The sequence below is a fragment of the Orcinus orca genome, chromosome 13 (assembly GCF_937001465.1).
Source record: "Orcinus orca chromosome 13, mOrcOrc1.1, whole genome shotgun sequence".
NCBI lineage: Eukaryota > Metazoa > Chordata > Mammalia > Artiodactyla > Delphinidae > Orcinus > Orcinus orca.
The window spans coordinates 12182468-12195797 of record NC_064571.1 but is presented as its reverse complement, the minus strand read 5'-3'; positions in this window follow the sequence as shown (position 1 = coordinate 12195797).

Genomic DNA, 13330 nt, shown 5'->3' with positions numbered 1-13330 from the left:
GAAAACACACCTCCCAACATGGGTGATGGTGCAGTGAAATCTGATGATGATGACAAGCTATTGTTCAAACTTTTTCAGAAGGTGATTGTGTGACATGTATCAAAACAAAATCATGACTCTTTGATCCTTTAATCCCATTTCAGGGACTCTTTCAACAGAAAATAATCTGAAGGATAAAAACCACATGATTATTTCGGCATAGATGAAAACATCAAAACATTAGAAGAGAACTCAATGTGCAAAAAAGGAAAATTAATTAATAATGTTATACCATACGACCCAGCAATCCCACTACTGGGCATATACCCTGAGAAAACCATAATTCAAAAAGAGCCATGTACCACAATGTTCACTGAAGCACTATTTACAATAGCCAGGACATGGAAGCAACCTAAGTGTCCATTGACAGATGAATGGATAAAGAAGATGTGGCACATATATACAATGGAATATTACTCAGCCATAAAAAGAAATGAAATTGAGTTATTTGTGGTGAGGTGGATAGACCTAGAGCTTGTCATACAGAGTGAAGTAAGTCAGAAGAGAAAAACAAATACGGTATGCTAACACATATATACAGAATCTAAAAAAGAAAAATGGTTCTGAAGAACCTAGGGGCAGGACAGGAATAAAGACCCAGATGTAGAGAATGGACTTGAGGACACAGGGAGGGGGAAGGGTAAGCTGGGACGAAGTGAGAGAGTGGCATGGACATATATACACTACCAAATGTACAATAGATAGTTAGTGGGAAGCAGCTGCATAGCACAGGGAGATCAACTCTGTGCTTTGTGACCACCTAAGGGGGTGGGATAGGGAGGGTGAGAGGGAGACACAAGAGGGAGGGGATATATGTATACGTATAGCTGATTCACTTTGTTATACAGCAGAAACTAACACAACATTGTAAAGTAATTATACTCCAAAAATAATAATAATGTTACATTTATGGAAAATTATGCAACAATTTAAAATGTTTAATTTTAAATACTGAGTAGCAAACATGATAACTGGTTATAACACACTCTTATGTCATCTTAGAGGCTCAGAAAACACAAGGAGATTTCTGAGGTGCACAGTTCTCAGAAGATATGGAACTAGGATGCAAATTTCCCTCTATGTTAAAAAAGTTCTGAGCAGATAGTTGTGCCTCATGATTGGATGACCATATTGTATGAGTAACAAACTGAGAAGCCTATGACTCCGTGTATAGAGTTTACAGTTCTCAGCAAACAAATCTCACCAAAAATGTTACTCTGGCGTATACCAAATGAGCAACATAGTGATTCCTGAACAGAATAATAAGTAGACCCAAATGTTCACCTGCTCTGTTCTCATGAGGGATGATGTATAACCAGCAGGGCTTTAGGACTCAGTTGGAAGGGGTTTTCTTTTCACAGGCTCTCCAGCCGTCATACACGTCTACAGTAGCCCCTGATGCCATAGGCTCTTGACTCATCATTGTGGTCACCAGCCTACTCACTCTTGCCAAACACTTCCACCATCTTCATGTCTGTGTAATACTCCTTCTACCCAGAATGCCCTTCTTCTGTCCAGAAACTCATTTACCCCTGAGCTCAAAGGCCACCTCCTCTGAGAAGTGTTCCCGATGCATTCCCCATCAGTGTTAGTTCTTTCCAAGACTTCCCTGCCCTTCTTTTTATTTCCACACTGCTCTACTGTGTTATAGTAAATTGCAATTCCATCTGTTTCCTCACTGAGATTGAGAGTTTCTCCAAATCAGAATCATGTTGAATTCACAGCAAAATGGATCAAATATGGGATCTGGAGTTGGATAAACCTGATTTTAGATTTTGGCCACACACACAGACTCTATGACCTTGGACAAGTTGCTGAGCTTCTCTGAACTTCTGTTTCTTCATCAATACAACAGAGGTCAAAGAAAAACTGTTCATTAGGCTCTTAACACACGCTAAATGCCCAACAAATGTTAGCTGTGCACTCAGGCGGTGAACACATGGTGTAGACCAAGACCAAAGTCTTTTGACTCCCAACTTAGTGTGGCACCTTCCGGGCCAGGGGAGGTGTATGATACGCAGAACACCCAGCTCCTTGAGCCAACAAGAGTCCAGCTCTGAAAATCCCTTGGAGCCCTCAGACATTGGGGAAATCCCTTCACACATCTCCTGCCCCCACAGTGAGGAGACCCAGGAATAGATCACCGTAGGGGTAGGAGTCAGAACCCTGAGCCACTGTCCAGGCTTCTGCCCTCTCCGTGTCCTGGGCCAACAGACAGTGAGTCACTATCAGCATCATCCATGACACCCACTGGTCTTGGAACCTATGACCTCATGACATGAAGAAACTTTCCTTCTGACAAGCATCACTTCCAGGTAACCAAAGATTTGTCTCTGTTTCTACTACTGTTGCTCTGAACTTACCTCTAAGTGACTCCTTAACCCTGAAATTACTTGTTGGGGACCTCATCTTCTGTGTTACTGAGAAGAATTAAGACACTTGTCAGGAACTCCCTTGACTTCCTTCTTCCAAACTGCTACAGAACCATAGCAACGCATAATGAATGATAAAAATCACACAATCTGGAATCAGATTGGACCCAGAGGTGAGGCTGGTTTCTGTCTGCTATTAGCTGAGTAATTTTTAGCATATTTTCTAACCTCTGGACACTTATCTGGGCTGCTAACCTGTGAAAATCAAGTTAAAAAAAAATAAACCTCCAAGATGCCATGAGGATTACATACCATAACTTAGTGAAAGAACCAGAAACCTTGTAGGTAGTCAACAAATATTGATTATCCACTTGTCTTCCTTTCAAAATATTGTTGTTCCTTACTTTCCATCCCTGAAGTTCCAGCTGTTGGAGGGACATGTTCCCAATAAAATGTACCCTACATATGACATCCACAATGCCCAAAACAGAATCTGTCAGCTTCCCGCTCCATCCTTCAGACTACTCTGTTTATGTTGATGACACACCCTTCTTGTATTCATTTCCTATTACTACCGTATGTAACAAATGACCAAAACTTAATGGCTTGAAACTCAAAAAAAGGGCGAATTTTACACCCTCCTCCCACATAAAATATGTTCTCAGAAGAAAGGACAGCCCTTCTCAAAAAACAGAGTTGTCAGCAGTACCCCCAATACATTTAAACATCAGGTACAGGGCTCTCACTTTTCTCATTTTATTTGGTACTAGTCTAAGAACCAATATGTAGAAACGACTGTTCTGAAAGATTTGGCAATAGTATAGAAGGCAGATTGGAGCCGGGGAGGGATTACAAACAGAGGAAGAGTTTCAGTTCAAAAGGGGCTATTGCAATACTTTGGACAAGCAGTTCTAATAATACAGTGTATTGGACAAGCAGTTCTCATTGGGGGAGGAGAGGGGTGTAAAAAGGGCCTTTCTTTTATGAAGTAATGGTGATAATAGGTGGAACCTGTTATTTTTATTAAGGTCTTTGTCAGAATTAAAAGGGGATTTCCCCAATTAAAAAAAATTATTGCCATGAGTTATTCAATAGTCTGTGAAGAGTTGTTTTAAATCATAGCTCTGATCACAGTAAGCCTCCTGCCCCCAATCCACTCTCAGTCTAAAAATGTTAATGCCTCCCTTTGCCTGCAAAAGGAGACCGTCTTGCTACTTCTGCCAACCCAGGTCTTCACAGCAGGTTTCCCATCTGCTCAGACCCCTCCACACGTTCCCACACAGGTCACATGGACCCTTCACTGTCTCTAAATTAATTAATAAATTTAATTTTTAATTTTTTTTTTGGCCGCACTACGTGGCTTCTGGGATCTTAGCTCCCCAACCAGGGATCGAACCCGGTCCCTCAGCAGTGAAAGCGTGGAGTCCTAACCACTGGACTGCCAGGGAATTCTTTACTGTCTCTGGAAGTCTCCCCGCTCCCCATTCCTTTGGTTTGTTTTGCTCCCTCAAACTGCCACGTCCTCCTTCTTGCCTATAGTCACCTGTTGAAATCCTGGTGGACCCTCAAAGCCCACACAGAATGCTGCTTCCTCCTTGAAACCTTCCTGATGGCCCAGCCATTTGTCATCACTTCCTCCTCACAGGCTGTTTGGACCTTCCTGGCAGCACTAAAACTTGGCTTTTTTGAGCTTGTTAGGCACCCTGTACTCAGAAGGAGGAGTGAGTAGTGATGATGACAAATACGGGCTTTTGGTCAGGAAGGTCTGAACTGGAACCTAGTCTACAAAACTTACTAACCGAGGCAAGTGACCTAACTTCTCTGAGCCTCTGTTTCTTCGTTTGTAGGATGGTGTTGGGCTGCACCTCACAGGCCTACAAGTCCTGTGCTTGCCCAGCTTCAAGACAGAAGAAAGAGCCCGGAGTCAGCAACAGAGACATCAATGGTTTAATGGATGGGAGGAATCTTACACGTCTGAAGCAAGGTCCTGGGGCTACACCCCACCATATGTGGCAGACAGCAGGCAGGACACTGTGGCAGTCTTTGCTCCCACGGGGATGGGGAGATGGCCAATTATAGGGGAATTGACATCAGGTTAGCTCATTACTTACCAGGGAAACCAGTAGAGGGGCACGCCCCTCACCACCCCTTTGATAAACTGTCACTAGCTGGGGCCTGGTGTAAGCACACAGGTACACGGGTGAGCGTGAAACAGGCACTGGTCGGGCAGGGGATGTTCAGAGAGCAAGAGAACGGCCATCTTGAGTGGGCTGAAAACACAGATGGGTTCTGAAAGTGCTGATGTGAGGTGCCCCAAGGTAATGTGCTCGACACAGCCATTAGGCCAACTTCATCTATAATAAGACCAGGACCCACTTCTTCCGTCTTCCACCATATCCAGCCCTTGGCTTGACAGGCTTCTGTCCTGGTACTTCATCTTGGCATTTTCTGCTTCTCCTGAAACAGGACTCAACTAGCCCCTGGTGGTGTGAATATGGATGCATCTAACCACAGACTATCTCCAGCTTTAAAGAAAGAACGGAATGCTGCCTGAGAATGCTCCCTCCTTTGTGAGTGGCGTTTCCCTCTATCCTTTCTTTGCTCTTTTTTCCTCAATTTGTCCCACCCCACCCCCATGCCTGCAGAAAAAGAGCCTCCCTTGATTTCTGCTCGTTTTCTGAGCCCGTTCTCCAACCTTCCTGTCACTTCTGGAAACTACCTGATAATTTTTTCAATACATTACTTTTCTATTTCCGCTAGTCTGAGTTCCTTTCCATTACTTTTCCCATAGATCCCGGCTGATAAAGACGGACCTGTCAACAATGATTGGCTTCTCACACTATTATTGTCAACACTCCACCTGCCATGCAGACATTTGGGGTCACTAAATGCATGACGGCTCTCACTGGCCGTCCATGAGACAATTTTAGATCTCAGAATTTATATATATATACATATATATGTATATATATACACATATATGTGTATATATATACATATATATGTGTGTATACACACACATATATGTGTATATATATACACATATATGTGTGTATATACACACATATATGTGTATATATATACACATATGTACGTATATATATAAATTTTTTAATCTCAACTTTTTAAATATTATTTGGCTGGGACGGGTCTTAGTTGCGGCACTCGAGATCATTTGCTGTGGCACGTGGGATCTTCCGTTGTGATGCACCAGCTCTAGAGTGCGCGGGCTTAGTTGCCCCGCAGCTTGAGGGATCTTAGTTCCCTGACCAGGGATCAAACCCGTGTCCCCTGCATTGGAAGGTGGGTGGGGTTTTTTTGTTTTTAGGAAGAACTTTCTTTTTTTTTTCCTTATTTGTTATCTATTATATACATATTAGTGTATACATGTCAATCCCAATCTCCCAATTCATCCCACCACCACCACTCCCCCGGCCGCTTTCCCCCCTTGGTGTCCATACGTTTGTTCTCTACATCTGTGTCTCTATTTCTGCCCTGCAAACCGGTTCATCTGTACCATTTTTCTAGGTTAGAAGGTGGATTCTTAACCACTGGACCACCAGGGAAGTCCCTCTCAGAATATATTTTTATATATCAAGAGTACAATTATGTGTTTATTCTCAGATGTAACAGAAACAAATACAGCTTTCACATTTAACTTGTGATTTTAAGGATATCAGTGGAGGAGGAGGGTAAAATAGATAATTCCTATTTTAAAAATGCATCTGTAGTATAGCTACTTTTTTGTTTTCTATCCACCAACTAAACATGCTTCCCACTGGGGATAAATCCCCCACCAATCTTGTCTGGGTAGGAAGTGTCTGGGTTTTGCTTTCCATTTCATAATTTGAAAGAACCAAATACTCCTTTCCTCTTCCCAGGACAGTGAGAGATGGGCACATGACTAAATAGGGGCCGGCTGGGTGCTCCGACTGAGAACTTTGAATTTGAGGGAGTGACGCAAAGACACAGAAAGCATTGTTACTTCGCTCAGTGTAAGTATCATATGATATCGTTTATATGTGGAATCTAAAAAATGGTACAAATGAACTTATTTACAAAACATAAATAGAGTCACAGATGTAAAAAACACACTTATGGTTACCAGGGGGCAAAGGTGGAAGGGAGGGATAAATTGGGAAATTGGGATGGACATATACACACAACTGTATATAAAATAGATAACTAATAAGGACCTACTGTACAGCACAGGGAACTCTACTCAATCCCCTGTAATGACCTATATGGGAAAAGAATCTAAAAAAAGAGTGGATAGATGTATGTGCATAACCGATTCACTTTGCTGTACAGCACAAACTAACACAACATTGTAAATCAATTACACTTCAATAAAACTTTTTTAAAAAGAGAGCCTTGTTATCCATGGCAGCGGTGGCAGCAGCTGCTATTCTAATCCCTCCTTTATGGCTGAGCATCTTGATGAAATGAAGCACTGGATGAGATCTGGAATGTCAAAGTAATTTGCCCACAGTCACAGAGCTACTGCAGAGTAGAGTTCATGGTGGGGCAAGACTTATGCCCACCCCTCTCCGCTCTGCTGACTGCACCCCCAGTAAGAGGATATCAGACTTGTCACTGTGAGTCTGCCACCACACGAGCACAAGCCCCACACATGCTATGCTAAACTGGGCTCCAAGCTACAAGGTGGAGACCCAGGAAGGAGCATGGGCTTCAATGGACAAGAACACGAGAGCTTTGGTTCAACTTTCTACTGTGGGCATAAGGCCCTGCAAAACCTGCACAGTCGGAGCGGGGGAAGGAAGTGGGAGGCCACTGCCCTGCATAGAGCTTTGCCTTCTCTCCAAAGTCGTGCGTGGACCACATCTGGTTACTATGAGTCTGTAGGCACGGGAAGGGGCCGTGCACATGGTAGCCTGGCTCTTGGGCCTCATCTTTTAGCCTCCTTCCAGCTTGTCCTTGCAGGGCCTGGAAAGCTGAAAACACATCTCTCAGACTCCCTGTGATGTCAAGTCTGCCAGACACCTCCACGGGAGACCCAAATTTAGAATGCATTATTTGGGGCGAGTCATCCATTCTCTCACTGCAGATTTCAGCAAGCCAGGCATGCTTCCATGGGTGGCTTTCTGGTCTCCAGGTCACGGGTGAGCCCCTGTGTTTCTGGAGCCGACAGCCATGGCAACTGCCTCCTGACCCCTGCACTGGGCTCAAGTGGTGTGAGTTGGAGCCAGGAGTTGTGATAGCATCTTCTTGACTGTGGCAGAGACGCTGGTGCTCCCAGCAAGCCAGTTCTGGAATGTTCCCCCAGGGATGATTCCTGGATGCCTCATGCAAAGGTCATTCCTTTAGTCCTCCAGCTGATTCTGTAAGTCCCCAGTTCTTCATATGAAAACATTTCCTGATCGAATCAGCTGCAGTATTTTCTGTTACCTGCAGCTGAACCCTGCCAAATAAATCAACAGTCCACCATCTTCCTCGCCTCTTTGCCTTAGCATGTGTTCTTGGCTCTGTTTAACATTCTTCTTGCCCTAACTCTGCCTAGATAAATTCTACTTTTACTTCAACACTTGGCTCAAACATCACCTCTTCCTTGAAACCTTCACTTCCTATTTCCAGTATGGTTTAGTTCCTGCTCCTCCTTGCCATCCTTTTCTGTCTTTCTAGCTTTCTTTCTTTCTTATTTATTTATTTATTTTTTAAGATGTTGGGGGTAGGAGTTTATTAATTTATTTATTTATATTTGCTGTGTTGGGTCTTCGTTTCTGCACAAGGGCTTTCTCTAGTTGTGGCAAGCGGGGGCCGCTCTTCATCGCGGTGCGTGGGCCTCTCACTGTCGCGGCCTCTCTTGTTGCGGAGCACAGGCTCCAGACGCGCAGGCTCAGTAGTTGTGGCTCACGGGCCTAGTTGCTCCGTGGCATGTGGCATCCTCCCGGACCAGGGCTCAAACCCATGTCCCCTGCATTAGCAGGCAGATTCTCAACCACTGCACCACCAGGGAAGCCCCCTTATTTATTTATTTAGTTGCACCAGGTGGACTCCTTAGTTGCAGCTCACCGGCTCCTTAGTTGCAGCATGCGAACTCTTAGTTGCGGCATGCATGTGGGATCTAGTTCCCTGACCAGGAATTGAGCCTGGGGCCCCTGCATTGGGAGCTTGGGAGCGTGAAGTCTTAACCACTGCGCCACTAGGGAAGTCCCTCTTTCTTTCTTTTTTCTTTCTTTTTTCTTTCTTTCTTTCATCCTTCCTTTCTTCCTTCTTTCTTTTGTTCATTCTTTTGTTTGTTCTTCTTTCCTCTCTCTCTTCCTTTCATTCATTCTTTCTCTTCTCTCATTTCCTCATTTATCACCCATTTATGAAGCACTTACTACAAGACAGTCACTGAAGATTCAAAAACTCATAGGGCACATCTCCTGCCCTTAGGTTGCTTACAGATTCACTGAAGAGGCTCACAATTAAAAAGTAGCTTGGCAAGTGCTATGATGGGGGTGATCCAGGGTCTCATTGGACCATAGAAAAGGGATGTTTAATCTGGCCATAGGGCTATACATTGTTTCCCTGAAGGGTTGAGTCCTTAGCTGAGTCCCAAAGTATGAGTAATATTAGCCAAGGAAGTGGAAGAGGAATGATTTTCTAAACAGAAGGAGCAGCCTGTGCAAAGACATCTTGTGAGCGAGAATAGTGTCCTGGAGGACCCGTGAGAAGCTCACAAGGGCCATAACCTGTTGCGTGTGCAGAGAGCTGGGAGGGCAGCTGAGAGATGAGCTGGGGGATTTGCAGGGCCCAGAACATGAGGGATCTTGTCTGTGCTAAAAGCATATGGGAGCCACTGAAGAAAAGGTACCATACCATCCAGACGTAGCAGTGTGGACCAAGGTGTAGAACAAGGCCAGCTGTGGTCAGGAGGCTGGTAGGGAAGTTGCCTCAGGTAACTCAAGGATGCTGAGACAAGGGTCTGAATTACGATGATGACCATCAAGATGGACTGAAGGCCCTGGAAATATTTAGGAGGTAAATTCACTAGGACTTAGTGACTACTGAATGAAGGACATGACTCTTGAATTTGGAAGGACAATAGAGATCAAGGATATCTTATTTGGGGGCTTAGATAACAGGGGGACACTAGGACCTTTTATTGAGAAAGAAGATGCAAGAAGGAGGAACAGATTGTTTCTGAGGGTCGTGGAGAGAGATGGTTAATTCAACTTAAGTTGTGTAGCGTTTGCATGTGGATGAGACACCAAATGGAGGTGTCCCGTTGGCAGCTGGACTTACACACCTGGAATTTAGAAGACTGAACTAGAGAAAAAGCTCTATAAGTGATGGTTGAAGTCCAAGAGATGCCTGAAAGAGAAAGTGTAGCATAAAGAGCATACCAGCATTTCATCACTTATTATTATTTTTTTAATTTATTTTATTGAAGTATAGCTGATTTACAATGTTGTGTTAGTTTCTACTGTACAGCAAAGTGATTCAGTTATACATATATATATATGTTCCTTTTCATATTCTTTTCCATTATGATTTATCACAGGATATTGAATATAGTTCCCTGTAGCACTTATTATTTTGTAATGTCATCTAAAAAATGATCTGTTCTCTCTGTTGGATTATGAACTCTAACATTTTTGTCTTCAATTCTCTTTTCTACAATAGTACCTTAAAAGAGCAAGAGCTCAAAAAGTTGGAATAAATAAATCAATAATGAGTTAATTTAGTCATTTTAAAAAGGAAGGGCTTTAACTAACCAGAAAAATATACCTTCCCTGTGATCTCAAGGAGAGGCACAGGTGAAGAGGGAATCAGGAAATATAAGACTGTAAGATTCACGAAAAAGGAAAATCAGGCAAGGATGGGGGTACCGATCTGGGCCTGAGTGACATTTCCAATGTCCTGGCAAATCAGGGCACCAGAGAGGATCACAGGAGCCCAGGGCGGATGCTCTTGGGTCACCTGGATGGAGGGCACCCTCCCCAAAGTCCCCAGTTCCCATTACCAATAAGTTATAGCTCTATCCCCTAGGTATTGTTCCTGGTCTTCCTTTGACCTTATTTAGAGATTGATCCAGAAAGTAAATCTCCTATATTTACCAACGCCTAGTAAAGTAAAACTTCCTTTTCTTTGCCCTAAAACTGTCTCCTCTAAGCTTCAGTAAGTGTCATGTCTGAAATGTTAGTCACTACCCTTTGCTCCATCACTTCCTGAGCTGCGTGCAAACTGAGACTGCCCTCGAGGCTGCCTCCAAGCCCCACAGTTTGGTGACCCATGAGAGCCATGGACAGGGATTGCAAGTGTCTGTCACTGGCCTTGAGGTCAAGCAGGGAGGGGAGGTCATGCACTGGTCAGAACGTCTCCAGGAGGCCACATGGGAAATAATTTCTGTGAAAACCCTGACAGTTATTTTGCAAAATCTCATATCCCACAGTGATGGTTGGCACACCTTACTGTGCTTTCCTCCATCTGCTATTCAGCAAAGCTACTTATTCTAGCAAGCATTAATCCAATAAAATGGATCTGGGTTTAGCACTGACACAACTCCCACTAAACCCTCCATTCCCTTTAGAGACACACAGTTTGCGACAAATAAATCCCCACTTCCTCTGCACACCTTTTACTCTCCATCTAATAGTCCTATTTTTTTTTCTTCTTCACAGCTTGTATCACTAACCAAAATGATATTCAGTATGTATTTGCTTTGTGTTTCTTTTCCATTTCTTGCCACTGGAATGTAAATTCCTTAATACATTCTAACACCTCCAACAGGATCCTATACAAAGCAGGTGCTCAACAACTGTTGAATGAATGACTCTATCTCTTTTTTCTCTTTCTAAATATTCCCCCAATTCTTGCCTTGGCTGAAACCTGGCTGTCCTCTGAAGACCATGCTTTCCCTGAAGCTTTCTCAAGGAGAAAGAACTCATGCCTCTACACACAGATATTTCCCAGCCAGGAAGTTGGGGCCAACATCCAGTCACCTCTCCACCGACATCACAATAGGACATCAGCAACACTGTAAAATGAACAACCCATCCAAACAGACAAAAACCCCAGTCCTTTGATGTTTATGCCATCCTGTGCCTCTCTTTGTAGCTTTCAGCTACCGACCTGGTCAGCCCCCTCCACTTATTACACATTTAGCACCTGGAACCAAGCCCTCCTCTTTGTCCTAAACCTCTTTGACCTTGACGCCCATTTGGATGACCAACCCCATGGCCTCTCAACCCCTTGACTTTATCACCCAGTCACTTCCTCCTCTACTTTCTGTTCCATACACCCCCAGAGTCACACCCTGTGCCTTACCATCACTCTTAACCTCTTCATTGCTCAAATGTTCAAACATCTTGTTCTCTGACCACAACAGACCATTTTTATGGCCTGTTTCTGCCTCCCTCCTCTCCTTCTCCCTCTGTTCCTCACTCTCTCCAGCTTCCCCACTGTTTGCATATTTCAGCCACCAGAGATCTCTAATCCTTTGACCGACTCAACTTGGCTCCATCGTTTCCTCCTGTCTTCACTTCCTTCCAGCCCCTCACTTGACAGTCTTTTGTCGCTATTCCCTGCTGCCTGGCCCCTCTGCCCTCTCACTGCACTGCCTGACAAAGTTCTGGATCTGTCCAATATCTTCCCTCTCAGATCCTGCACCAAAGTCAGTGAGCACCTCAAGAAAACATGGATCCCATTGCACGTTGATGACCAAAACCAACTGACCTTTATGGTTGCTTTAGCAACCCTTCAGTGTCTCTGTAATTTGATGGCTGTCCCCTCTCCACAGGAAATCATCCCCACTTTCAGCAGTATGCTACCCTACCTCCTCAACTCTCACAGCAAAGTAACAGAAGCAAAATGACAGAAGACTTTCTCAACTGCCCATTAGCCCACTTTAAAACCTGTTGAATCTTTCTTTACTCTTTTCTTCTCTCCTCTCATCCAACAGAAGCAAGAGTCCCAAGGCCAGTCCCTATACTTTTGCTTTGGGTACCATCCCATTTAGCCTCCTCAAGGTCCTCACCTCATCAGTAATTCTCCATCATTTAGTGACACCCTATGTGCCTGGCCCCATGCTAATGGCTTGTGGCATTAGCTTACCCAATCCTCTTCCAAAAGGCTATGATGTGGTGGATACTATTAGTATACACCCCCTTAACTAGTCCAAGTTTACCCATGGTGGGAGAAAAACACTTTATGCTCCTTATTCCACCAACACTAAATAAAATTCCATGGGAGAGAGAATTGTTCTGCATCATAAACTAATTCAAAGAATCCATGTTGAGAAACATTAAATTGAGAACAGTCACAAGACTATCACTTTTTTTTCTGTCATTATGAGCTGTATGACTATTCATGACTATCTCCAACTTTTCTGTTCTTAGTTAAAATAAATATGCCCTTGCAAGTAGTATTTGAACAAAAGGGTCTTATACGACACTGAAGCCTTCAGAAGTTGTTATGTCCCAAAAAAGCAAGCCAGAAAAAGACATCTTTGCCTCTTCCTCTTTCTTTGTGTTATTTTAATTGGTAATGTGTTGCTGTTGTTTTGAAACATGCCAACATATTCCTTGGGATTTTTCTCATTAAGAGGTAGTCTAATTTTCCTTCCTTTGAATGTGGGCTGACATTAGTGATTCACTTCTAATCAATAGAATGTGGTAGAAGTGATGCTGAATGACTCCCAAAGCCAGTCATCAAAAGTTATACAGCCTCTGCCTGACTCTTCCCCAAGGTAGTCACTCTTGGAATCCAGTCACCATGTTGTGAGGAAGCCCAACCAGCATGGAGAGGACATGCAAAGGTGTTTTGGGCAACAGCCCCACTGAGGTCCCAGCATGATGGAGATGCTCCCACCCTCTGAGCTCCCTCAGCTGATACTGGGTGGATAAGAAACAAGAGGTTCCCCCCTGAGCCCTGCTCACTTGCAGACTCACAGCAGAATAAACATTGTCTCC